Source organism: Macaca mulatta, chromosome 3, assembly GCF_049350105.2.
Source record: "Macaca mulatta isolate MMU2019108-1 chromosome 3, T2T-MMU8v2.0, whole genome shotgun sequence".
Lineage (NCBI taxonomy): Eukaryota > Metazoa > Chordata > Mammalia > Primates > Cercopithecidae > Macaca > Macaca mulatta.
The window spans coordinates 185,933,632-185,947,602 of NC_133408.1; positions in this window are offsets into that span (position 1 = coordinate 185,933,632).

The following is a 13,971-nucleotide window of genomic DNA, read 5'->3' on the forward strand; positions in this document are numbered from 1 at the left end:
AATGAGGTCCTTATTTCACAAGAAGATCTCAAAAAATAAGAAGAGAGAAAGATGTTGAACAGTTGTTTTTAAATTGTATAATTGCTCTATATACACAAAAGATATGATGGAATATTTCCTTTAAGAAGAATAAAATATGCTTAACAATCTTGGACCTCTATTCCCAAAAGATATATTGTACCAAGAGCGAAGTGGTGGCAAACTAGCAAGAGTTGATGTGGATGAATTTTAATCCATTCTAGACAAAAATGGGGAAGGTGGAGGGAGCATAGGGAAAGTCTGGAAGTAAGCTGAAGATGTTAGAGATGCAAAACCAGAGGCAAGTAGAGCAAGATCAAGAAGGTTCTGACTCTAATGGTGAGGATGTAAAAATTACCTGGACAGTAAATGGTGGTATTAATAAATTCATGCCTTCTGTAATCTTTGGACTCTCTTAATTTTTTCATCTTATTCCTCCTTTTCAACAACTAGCTGATTCTTCTTTCCAGATACGGGAGGATGAGGGTTTGGCTGGCAGTGGTCAAGGAGGATAGTAAAATGCAAAAAAAAAAAGTAGTTGGGAGTGTTGTCCTGGTCCTTCTCTTCTCATTAACCCACATAGGATAATTAAATGTTTCTCACCATTCAGATCTCAACTCTAAGTTCACTCCCTCAATGTGACAAGTGACTAGGTCTCTATAACTTGCTGTATGGATTCCAACATTCCATCATTGCAAAGGCAATGATCTATTATAGTATGAACTGTTACAGTTACAGTTTGTATTTTGGGTAACCTTTTGACTGATGTCTTTCTGCCCCTTTAGTCTATATGCTCTTTGAGAGTAGAAAGCATGGTTCTTTTGCTTAGCACCTCATGTAACACCTAACTTATAGTAGGTACCCAAATATTTTTGAACAAAAGAATGAATGTAGCAGTGAAATTCCATGAGAAGTATTTAGACTTGTTTTTTCATAATGTATAAACTTTTCTATTGATAAAGTACTGAATATAATTGAAAACATAAATCTCCCATACTCAGTATGGAACTTGAAAGTTTGGTCAGAGATGACTGATGAACAGAATTTCTTTTAATTTAAACATTCCTGTTTTGCTTGATGTGGTTTCCATTTTATCTAAATAAAAGTGATAATTCAATTTATGTGTGTAGCTTATAAATAAAAAAATTGCCATTCTCTAAAAAGTATTAAAAAAGGAATGTCGAATGAGACAATGAATGAATCAAGAGTGTAATTTGGAAAAATATTCCTATTTAGGGTAATGGAGAAAAAAGGTAACATTAGCAAAGAAGATAAGAAAGAAATATTAAACAGTTAATAACAAGACAATTGTGTAACATCATTAATCAGAGAGGAAGCATCTGAGGTCTTATTAACTTCACAAAAAGGCAAAGAAAATAAGTGTTCATTGGGCACCTGCTACTTGCTGTGCTTTGCAGGCACTTTACTAAAACTTACATAAGTCTCACGATTACTATTCTTCTTCTTTTTTTTTTTTAAATCAGATGAGGTAGCCGCCTATCAGAAAACTTAAATAATTTGCTTGCTGCGATAAAGCAAGTAGACTATGAATTTTAAAGTCAGACTTAGGTTCAACCAGAACTCATTGTCATGGACATTCTATCTCTTTTTAAAAATTATGCAGCTCTATAATTTTTCAAAAAGCTTAATAATATCCCTATCAACTCCTGTAAGAACCTTTCCAAAAAAGGATATACAGCTGCTGTATTTATAGAGATTGGTAGGAAAATAAATAGATCAACAGGAGGTAATATACTGTGCGGGAATTTGGAAAGGAAACAGCCTGTGCCTCATTCCTTTCCTATCGGGGAAGCTTAGGAAATGAGAAACCTCAACCAGTTCTCATTTGTAAATATGCTATTAACCTTGGCCCAGCCCCTCTTACTAATGTGATACTGTACTTACATAGAAAAGAGGAGTCCCAGGGCCGGACGTGGTGGCTCATACCTGTCATCCCAGACTTTGGGAATCTGTGGCGGGTGGATCACTTGAGGTCAGGAGTTAGAGACCAGCCTGGCCAACATGGCAAAATCCCATCTCTACTAAGGATAAAAAATAAAAAAATTAGCTGGGTGTGGTGGCACGTGCCTGTAATCCCAGCTACTCAGGAGGCTGACACCGGAGAATCACTTGAACCCAGGAGGCGGAGGTTGCAGCAGTGAGCCTAGATCTCGCCACTGCACTCCAGCCTGGGCAACACAGTAAGACTCTGTCTCCAAGAAATAGAAAAAGAGAGAGAGAGAGAGAGACAGAGAGAGGAGTCCTTATCTAATAAATAGTTGTATCAGGATATATTCAGACAGCCCAGACTGCAGTATTGTAAATGAAACTGGCATTGCCAATTTATGCTGCAGGGCTGCCTGGAGAATGCGAGCTAGTGAGTTACATATTAACAGAGTATAAAAAGATGTTTCCCCCAAATTAAAGTGGAATTTTTTGTGAGTTATGTTTTTATGTGTCTTGTTCCAAAAAATTCTGTTATTCTGAAAACAAACGATGTTCTAAGAAAAAAAGATAGTGGACAATTTGGTGTGTTGTCTGACAGTTTCAGTCTCTTCTAGGAAAGACTGTTTCATCTGTATTTGTTTGCAGGTATTATTAGTACAGATTGGTGCTGGGTAATAGCTGTGATTACTATGAATCTGCTTTGAGGATTTAAATGTTTGTGCTATTACAGAAATCAAAAGGAAAAGTGAAGAGGAGAGAGAATACTGACAAGAGGGGAGATGGCAGGACAAATATCCTAGGAGTCCTATTTTCCATGATCAGCTAAGTATAGGCAGGTGAAGTCGCCAAAAAATGTTCAATAAAAATGTTTAAAAGCAACTCATTAGGCTGACATTTCCCTTATATACTCTCTGTAAATCTGAGCCTTTTAAGTACAAATAACTTATTAGGCGGGAAATTTAGTTATTATATTAAAATTAAATGTTTATTGTTCTTATGCAAAGCTTTCCAGTGACTTCCAGAAATAACATACTTGCTCTCAATATGTGACTCTGGTAATGAAAATAAGTTTTTAAAATAATATCTTCCTATAAGTCAGATTCTCCCTATACATGAGTTTAACACTCTTCAGGCAAAACTTTTGGAAACTTCAGGGTCAGTTTTATTTTGATGACTAAGGAACTAACTCTACTGTAAGAACGGCATTATTCCCGTAGTATAAAACAGATATACTTCCAAATAGCCAACATAGTAAAGAAATAAGCACATAAATGTCAGGGAAATTACCAAATTCTAGCCACAGCAATGCGATTCTTGACCTTAATTGGTTTATAGAAAAATGAACTCAGTTTACTCTGTGCTAAGTAGTCTCCTAATCATTGTTTAGAATCATCAACCAATTTTAGATTTAAAAATCCCTATAGAGCTATTCCTGCCCTCCCTACCACTCTTCAGCTGTGCATGATGTATAAATGCTTTCATCTGAGAAACACTTCAAAGGCAAAACCATTTTCAATTCACAGCATCTGCCTTAATGGTTTATTACTAGGGGCTAATATTTGAAACAACTGCTATTTTGTACAGTGCTTTACTACACCACTTGGAATGTTTCTCCTGATAGATAAGTAAAGGGACAATTTTCAGTATCTCAACTTTAACTCCAGAGTCCCCAAAAGTGAATTTGACATATATCATGTAGCCTGTATTTTACAGAAGACTTCCTTAAAATGGCGTCTCCAAATATGTTGAAAAAATCCACCAATATTATTACATGATAACAATAATAAACAGAATGAACTGTTTTGTGTATATCTTGCAATAATTTTAGCTTCATCAGTACTTTTCTATGTTTATTTTTGCTAATTTTTTAAATGAATTTTAACTTCTAACTGGAAAAGTTTTAAAAATATTTATCTTTGCTATTAAGTTTTAAAATAAGATTAAGGTAGACAATAAAATGGATTCATACTAACGAACACCTTCTGTTTTAAACAATAACATGGAGTCACCTATTCCAAATTGTGTTTTTGTAGGCATGTAGGATGCTTTGGTCTGTAACAGCTACCCCTCAGGTCACTTGTCCATTTTTGGCACAGAGTAATCTTATCAACTAGATCTTCATTATATGGAATGTAAAACTTTTATGAGCCTGAAATGGAATTCTGCTTGTATAACATTTGTGATTACAGCAAACTGATTACAGTGTCTTCACATATCCCTGGACTCATTAATCTCAGAATCTGAGAGATCTGAGGAGCTACAGTTCGACCCCCTCATCTATGGTAAGAATCTTTCCATAACCATTCCAACAGATGTCACTAAGCTTCTAGTTTAACACTTTCATGGCACTAAGCTTCTAGTTTAACATGTTCATGTCAGAAAAATCACCAAGTCCCAAGGAATTATATTATTTTGTGGGAATATTATAATGGTTAAAGAGCACTGGTTTTTTTTTAATGTTAAGAAATTTGTATTCTATTAATTTTGTCACTTGAATTGTTCTACATTACTGTATAAGATCACCTGAATCTAACTTCTTCATCTATAACAGACCCAATATATCTCAATTGGCTCTCTCTCCCTACCTCCCTTCCTCTCTCGCTCTGTTACCTGCAGCCATTAAAATCCTATTTAATACAGAGTCATCCTATCCTTAAGACCCATAGCAACCCAATTCATAGGCTCAGAAAATCATTCTTCTGGTTTCTAAATGATACTTAGAGAACCAGCGCTTGATGACTATACAACTTTGTAGTCATGTGGATTAATATTTTTATATCTTAATTTTACCAGTAAAATATGGTGATTATAATAGTCTAAATTATTATTTTAGGATAGACTATTAACAATATAGAAAAGAAAATGCCTAGGGATTAGACAGTGTGCTGAATGAGCTAATACTCATGCAATCACATTGGGATCTTTGTGACAAGTCTGTTGATCTGTGAATCATCACGTAGCATTTGTGAAAATATTCAAATATTAACAGTTAACAAATTCATTACCTATTTATTAAAGATCCACTAAACTTCAGTGAGTTTTACAGATGGTAGGGAAAGGAAAGTGAGCAAGAAACCCTGTGGTCTAGCAGGCTAAGACCAAACAGGCAATGACAAACAGCATGAAAACTGAAAAGTGATGGCCGGGCACAGTGGCTCACACCTGTAATCCTAGCACTTTGGGAGACCGAGGCAGGAGATAGAGACCATCCTGGCTAACACGGTGAAATCCCGTCTCTACTAAAAATACAAAAAAATTAGCCAGACGTGGTGGCGGGCGCCTGTAGTCCCAGCTACTGGGGAGGCTGAGGCAGGAGAATGGCGTGAACCCGGGAGGCGGAGCTTGCAGTGAGCCGAGATCGCACCACTGCACTCCAGCCTGGGAGACAGAGCAAGACTCCGTCTCAAAAAAAAAAAAAAAAGGAAAAGTGAGAAGTGACACAAGGATTGCTATGTGAAGATACAGCAGGGTCATCTAGCAGAGTCTGTGGAAGACATAGACTCTTCCAAGTGAACTATTTAAAATAAATAAACAATAAAGAATAAATCTGTTAACTAAATGAATTGAAAAAGGCAAAATTTTCTGTTAGGAAAAAAATTCTGTGTGAAGACTGACGATAATATACTTTATGAGATGAGTTAGAGGAAGGTCATTGTGGCTGATGAATGGGAGAGCATAGTGGATCAGTGCCTGAGGGACACGAAGGATCCAGGTCAGAGGGACTTAGAAAGCAAGCTAAAGAATGTTGACTTTATGGGTTATGCTGGTATTTTCCATGCCCTCTATATACTAGGTATTGTAAAACATTTAATCTTTGCTAAATTCATAGGCAAAATGTAAAATCTCCTCCCTTTTATTTTAAATTTTATTCAGTTGTGGGTAGAAGCATCTTTGTGAGAGGGCTTCACTGGCTATGACATGTCTTTCACTATGAACTGCGTGTTCGTGTTCTCCATCCCTTTAACCATTGTGTCGTTCATCTTTTGCTTACTGATTTTTAAGAAATTGCTGGAGATTATGAGTCTCAATTATTCTTAGGGATTTTTTTCGGTCTTTTTTTTTACTTTGTTACTCTTTTAAGAGAATGCTGACTAGAGATTTTATAATTATATAAGTACATTTGTAGTTTCATAGACTTTTAGGATGTGTGCACAGTAGAAAAGTGTGTGTGTGTGTGTGTGTGTGTGTGTATGATTCAAATTTTCATACATACTTGTGCAGATGGTCTAGCTACCATACAGAGAAATAAGTGGAACAGGGCAAAATTGAAAGCAGATAGACTAATAAGAAATTTGCTGTGGTCATATCTAGGTTAATGGAAGGGGTCATCTCTAATAGGAAGAACTGGAATTATTATTAAGGATGATGTTAATAGTTAAACTAAAATTAGAATCTCTACTAAACGTATGTTTTGGTGAAGAAGCCCATGAATAACAGCCAGTACTCTTTCAATTAATGTATTTGTCAAATACCAGTCACGCCAATACCCTCTGTAAGGAAGGAGAAGGAAATAAACTTTTTTGAATCACTGTGTAACATAAATTGTGTATATTCATGCATTTACTTGGTGCAAGAAACCTGTAGGATTGAGATTATATCCTATATTTTTACAGATGAAGGAATTGAGGTTTAAGAAGTTTAAATAACTTTTCCAGTCATTGAAAACCAGGGTATAACAGAAGATTTTTGGTTCACAACCTGAAAATTGGTACTGTCGTATAATAGGAGAGAGGGGAAAAAATCCAGAAAGTGAAAAGAATTAAAAATGTGACCAAGGATGAATAAAGAAACTTGACAAAGAAACTTGGTCACACTGAATTATCATTAGTTGGTATAATTAAGATTTAGAAGTCAAAAAGGGAAAGCTCAAGGTCAAAACCATTATCTGAACATACATTTTCAATAACTGCTCAGGGGTTAGGAAATCAGAGCACTAGCAAGCCATCCAGGAAAGCACCACCTTATGAGGTGTCCATCAAAACAATGAAAGAGAAAGAACAGTGAGCATTTACGCAAAATAAAACAGGAGAAGTGGGACTTGGAGATGGAGAAAGGAAATCAAAAGCAAAAAGGGAAATACGAGTGTTTAACGAAATAAGAAGATTTAATAGATGAAGATTAAATTTGTACTCAGAACCAACCAAACATAAAAGAGCCACACAAGATCAATGTGTGATATACAACTTTTGATGGTCATGAATAGGCTCACACATCTCAAGATACCTCAATTACCAACTTAAAATCTTCCCTGCCAGAATCACTTCATAGAGTTATAGCATGGTTAATTTGAGTGTAAATCATCGTGGAGTGACAGGACATTTGCCTGCTTCTATTCTCTAGCACAGTTTAGTTTGTCAAACTGGAAGGCTGCAACACAAACAGGCCAAAATATTGAGGTTTTGGTTGAAAGGGTAGATAATGCATATGACACAGTAGATATGAAAAACTGTTCTCGTGAGACAACTTTTGAAATTTATATGGGAAAGGTATTCGTGAAGAATAATGACCTAACTGTCCTTTAAGCCTATGTCCCAAGAATCAGTTCCTCAGATATAACCTGCAATAATTCCTAGGGAGTGTGTCAGTTATTTTTAACACATGAGAGTCAACTGGACAGGGCAAGAAATGTTCCCTGCACTTTTCCCTGTAATTAAGAGAGAGACTGTTCTTTAACTAAGATCCTGGATCATACATTGCTCATTATACTTCATATTTCAAAGTCTTGATTCATTAGGAATTAATGAAATAACATTGTTGGATTCTAAAGACAGATAAGCAAGCAAGAAAGAGAACATGCAAACAACGAAAAGACCCTGGCGATTACTCTGTGACTCACATGAATAATCTCAATTATTTGGGACAAACCATTAGGATGTTATGTACTCGATGGAGAAATAAAGACTTTTCCAGCTGGCTAGAGTTATCCAATATTTGACCTTATATAGCAACGGTCTTCAGTCATGATATACTCTAGTTCATAGTTTTATTACTGTATTACCGAGGAACAAATATTTACTAATTCTTACATAGACTTCAAATTAGCATACTGGCCTAGGGCCTGTGATTAATGAGACTGGATCTGAAAAACCACGCCATGGGTAATTAATATTGAAAAGCACGATCCACTGAATTAATAATGCATTTCTGACAACCACTAATAATCATTTATACCAGATGTAGCTTCTCTGTAATAATAAACTGCTGAAATGTTTTAAGCTTCTAAAGTAGTTTGTTTGCCAGGACTTAAAAAAAAAATAGAACCTGTTCAAATAAATTTAGATGAATAACATATCTCTAAAATCACCTCCCTGTAATTTTATGGTTTTTATAAAATAGTTTAGATTCTATAAAAATGCTGTGATACTGTCTATGAGCACACAAAGTTACTATCTATTCTGACGGGTGGACTTTTAGTCTGTTTACTGACAGATTACTAAGCAGCAGAAAAAGGCTTTTAGAATAATAATTGAGTGGCACAAGAGTCATCAATGATACTAATCAAAAAATTATACTTTTAAAAAATATGAAAATCTATAAGGTTAAAATGTGACTTGAAATAAGTTCTCTAAACCATTGATGCTTCTACTCCTCAAACATACCTATTTTTATTCTTTTAAAATTTGTTTACAAATCTTGTCTAGATAATAGATCATACATATGTATGCATTTTTTTACACTGAACCATATGACCTTGCCATTTTTTACCTACAAAAATAGCAGTTTCACAGAGCTGAAGCCACTATTTCCACCGTTTCACATTAATATATTTTCTGATTTGCTTTAGATTTACTTTTGTAGCAGCATATTCTTCCCAAAGCCATTTCGAAGAAAATTGTCTCTATAAGTAATATGGTAAATCGATGCTGAAATTTTTATCCCAAGAGTCTTAAAATATAAAGACACTTTTCAAAATTTGTAAACCTAGTTTGAGAAATTTAAGAATTGAAAAAAATACTTTATATTATAACTGAATTTTTGTATATTTTATGTAGTCATGGTCTACCAATTGCTCTTAGCAATAATGTATCCAAATTGTATTTGGTACTTAGTTTTCCTTTTATTGTTTTTAATAGTCCTTTCACTTTGATTCCAAAACTATTGGTTATATTTATTAAGTGAAAATAAATTATCTCTCATCCAAGAGCCATGGAAAAATATTATTTAATACTAATTATGATTTTTATCTCTAATCTATAACAAAATTTTGGATATAAATCTTAATATAATCAGTAATATCATCCTTCATTTAAGAAGTTAAATTAAACATCGACCCTTCATAAATCTGATATGGATTTAATACAAGGTAATGTATACTGATTATGAAAAATAAGTAGATATTTCTACAGAAAGATCAGAAACAATTGATATTTTTAGGTAAATTTAATTTTTTATTAAATTTTTTGGCAATTATTTTACTGTATTTTTATGTAGTACATAATTAAGTGGGAGTAAAAGGTGGAGTATTATCTATATCACTTTAATGTCTATTAAAATTTTAATGTCTATTAAAATGTCTTTATATTCAATACTGCAGTCATGTTATAGCATAATGTTTAAAGGGGTTTTACATATTATGAACTTAGTAAAATATGCTTTCAAAATAGTTTAATTTAGGGATACTATGTGTTCTAATGCAACAATGCATCCCTAAGAAATATTACATGCTTAGAGACAATGTTAAGAAACCCATCTAACTTGCCTGAAGCAGAAAACCACTTAAGTTAGCTAAGGCAAAAATAGAGAAATTGCTAATGGGATCTATTGCGGATTCGTAACCTAAGGGAAAGGGAAATGTAGCCAGCCACAGGAAGACCGGAAATAAGATCATGGATGGAAGCTTTTCTTTCATGGCCCACTGTCTCTAATGCACTCATCTCTATCATACCGGCCTTTCCTTCTTCTCTCAGCTTATGTGCCAAGCATTCTATATAAGTTCCAAGAATCATTCTATATAAGTTCACCTTACACTGATCCATGTGTGTCTTTCGGGACATTTTTATAAATGGTGAAGTTTATATATATATATATATATATAGGGATTATATTTGGTTTTTTCTGCTATGGTCAGATGTACATACATCTAGATTACAGTGATGCACGTCATTTATCATGGAGATCAGAGGGCCTATGATATTTATATTCGTATGAAGAAATAAAAAGATAAACATATGTTTAAATGTATTTCAGAAAATAGAGTAGACACAGAAGCCCCCAGATATGTAAATGACACTTTTTAAATGTTTAATTCTGAGAATGCATACCAGATACCATTTCTTTGTAACTATCATAAATTTTTCAGGAACAAGTTCAATAAGCCAAGTTAAATTTTTATGAATATTTGAACTACATGTCTTCAAGCATGTTTTCATAATTTGCCACTTGTGATGTTTTTAAATCAAATATTATTAAAATATAAAAAGTTATTGTACAAAGACTTGTATTTAAAATGGAAGAAAATAATTTGTATCATTTTAAGTACCATACATTAAGTAGGTAGTTGCTAGATCCTGAGGAGCAAATCTGGATAAATCTCAAGCAATATACAATTTATAATCTCTTACTTCACTTAAATAATTAATTTAGTAATGGCTTTGTTGACTAAGTAGAATGTTTGTCTACAGAACCTTGCTATGTATGTGTATTATCCTCCAATGCATCCTTATTTGTAAAATGATAGCGTTTTTACTGCAATATTACCCATTATAAAAACATAAAGTCTATTTTTCATAACATGCTCAGGGTTTTTTAATACAATTTTAAAACTTTAAAAAGTTTATTTATCTTATACAACAATAAAACCTCTTTTTATTGTTTTTCAAATATATTTTTCCACCATATCTTATATAGTCTTTAAAGTATTCAGTTAATATTCAAATTATATTTTCTTCATATTAAGTTTTGATATAGTTAGAGAAATGTTTTCTTTTGAGACGGAGTCTCGCTCTGTTGCCCAGGCTGGAGAGCAGTGGCGCGATCTCGGCTCACTGCAAGCTCCTCCTCCCCGGTTCACGCAGTTCTCTCACCTCAGCCTCCCGAGTAGCTGGGACTACAGGCGCCGCCACGCCTGGCTAATTTTTGGTATTTCACCCGTTAGCCAGGGTGGTCTCGTGATCCGCCACCTCAGCCTCCCAAAGTGCTGGGATTACAGGCGTGAGCCACCGCGCCCGACCAGTTAGAGAAATTTTAAATGACTAAAGTGTACGAAAATACTGAGAAATATTATTTTGTGTAAATAATCTTAAGTACAGTTTTCAAGTATTGAATGGCTTGATAACAAGTTTTTCTCTTTCTTTGTAATTAAAAAAGTCACTAAAACTATGTACATTGCAATGGGATTAAGTTAATATAATTTTTTAAATATTTTAAATTTGTTTTCCTTGGAAATTAGGATAAAATCAAATTACAATGGTGATATATCCTGCTTTTAGCTGATCCATGTTTCATCACATTAGTAAAAACTGATAATGTAACTGTTGATTCAGAACTTACTCTTTACCAAGCAAAGTGTTAACTCAATGAACTGTTTCATTTCAATTTCCGTCAACTCTATGTATTAGATGTGATTATCCCCTCCCACACCTGCCTATTAGCAGAGTAGGAAGCAGGCGTTCAGAAATATTAGCACCTTGTACAAAACCACTATTTTTGCACAAGTAGCATTTTGTTGTTGTTTTGTTTTGCACAATGTTTTTGTTTTGATTTGTTTAGTTTTGGCTACTGGTGGTGGAGCCAGGATTCTAACTGGCTTTCTCTCCACAGCTCTGATCTAAGCCTTCCATTATGGACAGTCTTCAGAGGAGCACGCATCCTTGCTGGCTGGCATATCAACATTCATAATCCTGGCATGTGGAAGAATACTCTGGTTATAGCCCCAGATGTTAGTGTTAAAAATTCCTTCTAAGGCATTTCTTTATTCTTAAGTAAATCCTGTTAAGGAAAAATAGGAATTTATAAGTGATTAATAAATTAATGTGAGTTATCACACTACTTTCTAATTTGACAGAATCAGGAGCTTTTAGAAAATAAGGACACTGCCCAAAGAGGAAAAGGAGATAATTCAGAGGGCTCAGAAGCTAGAATTAGCTTTTTAGGGGAACTAATTTAAGAGTAAAGAGGCTCCTTATTGTCTATTTATTTTTTATGAAATTGAAGTAGACATCGCTTAAATTTAATAATTGACTTACATAACATTATTGATTTTTTACCCTGATTTTTCAAACGATCTGTATTCGTTATATTTTGACTTCTCTGTAATTTGCATAAACGATAGTCAATCAGAAATCACAATATGTTAAGTCTAAATGAACTTTAGAAAGGGAATAACGAACAATTTGATTCAAGATTAGCATTATAATTGATATTCTTAAAAAATATTTCAGCATTACTGGAAAGGGATCATGTTACTTTTGTAATTTTTCTATTGTTATGTGATAAATCAAAGAGGTAAAGAAAAATAAAGACAAATGATTAGAGTTCATTGTAAGCTGGGAAGAAAGTAATTCTTGTTAACTAAGTCAAATTGAAAGAGAATACACTTAAGAAAGTGTAAAGCTCACTATTACATTTCGTCTAATTGGTACATCAAATTAATGCAAATTACTCCTGCCCCCAAAAAGGGTTCATAAATGAAAGGCTTTCTAAGGCAGAAGTGTCATTGTAGTGTAACTTTGAGTAGGTACATGTCCCTATCAGCTGATCTTATCTTCCAAGCCTACAATTATTAATCCTCTGTGTGTAGTGCTTAAAATGTGGTACTTCACATAAGAGGGCTGTAAAGAAAGAACAAAGACTTGTAAAGTGCCAAAGGAAGAGGATCTCAGGTCCATTTGGTTGATTAACAGTCCTTAGTACGAGGAAAATTACAGGAAAGACTCTGTAGCCCAGGACGGAGCTCTTAACTCCAGATTGCATGGTATTAGGAGGACAACCAGAACAGAATTCAGATGAAAAGCCTGGTAGCAGTGACCAGTGATATTAAAACACATAGTGATCTAATAAATAGCCCTTCATATTGCTTAGTGGTTAGGGAAAGCATCTAACTCACAAGGCGAGTTACTCTCTAATAATTGGAAACTATTATCTGGCTTCTAAAATCCACTTCAGACATCAGTTTGGCCGCAACACAATCTGATATGATCTTGATGAACAAGATGAAACAGCTCCACCTTAAGCAGGTGAGTGGAACACTACATAGCACACTCGCCACCTAGTGGATATTCACTGTAATTTTAGTTTTTTTTTTGTTTGTTTTTTGTTTTTTTTATTAATCTGTTCTAGAATAAATGTAAACCACACATTTCATTTTGTGAAATGAAAGTGTGTGTGTTTGTTTCTGTTGCCTGATATTGTGGTCAAGACTATTCTAACATATATTTTACAATCTGAATAGTTTGTAAAATGTGAAAATAAAAATCCCTTACACAGATGAATATAAAATTTCTTTGGCTAGATCAGATTAATCAAAGCTTGTCCTGTAAAGAGGGTCAATACTTGTAAAAGTTTCTCCTGCTGATTCTTCTTCCTTTTTTTTATGACCTTTATCTAATCTTGGGTCACTGAGAATGCATCGTCCCTGCTGGATCTTTTATCTAGTTTCTATCCAAGATCCATATGAACTGGGGTTGCTCTCTCTCGTCTAAATGTCTTGGTTTGAAAACAGAATTCCTTTCTTCCATGAGATCAGAATAACTAATGCAGTTTTACCTTTTTAAAATCTTTTCCCCTTTATATTGCCTCTTCATCAAGGTACTCGTTTAATACCCAAAAATATAAATCTCCAATATTGGAAATTTAAGCTTGATGATACACCAAGGAACAGCTGTTTTAGGATTTTTCAGGCCTTCCCAGCACCTATCAGATTGCAGGAGAGCTGCCAATCTGCTCGTTCACAATGCTAGTCATGGCCTCAGAGTTTCATTTTACCATCTGGCACATCAGGATCACCTCCCCAGATAGTAATCATCATCCCAACAATAATATAGTGAAATCAGAGTTGGAGGATTGTAA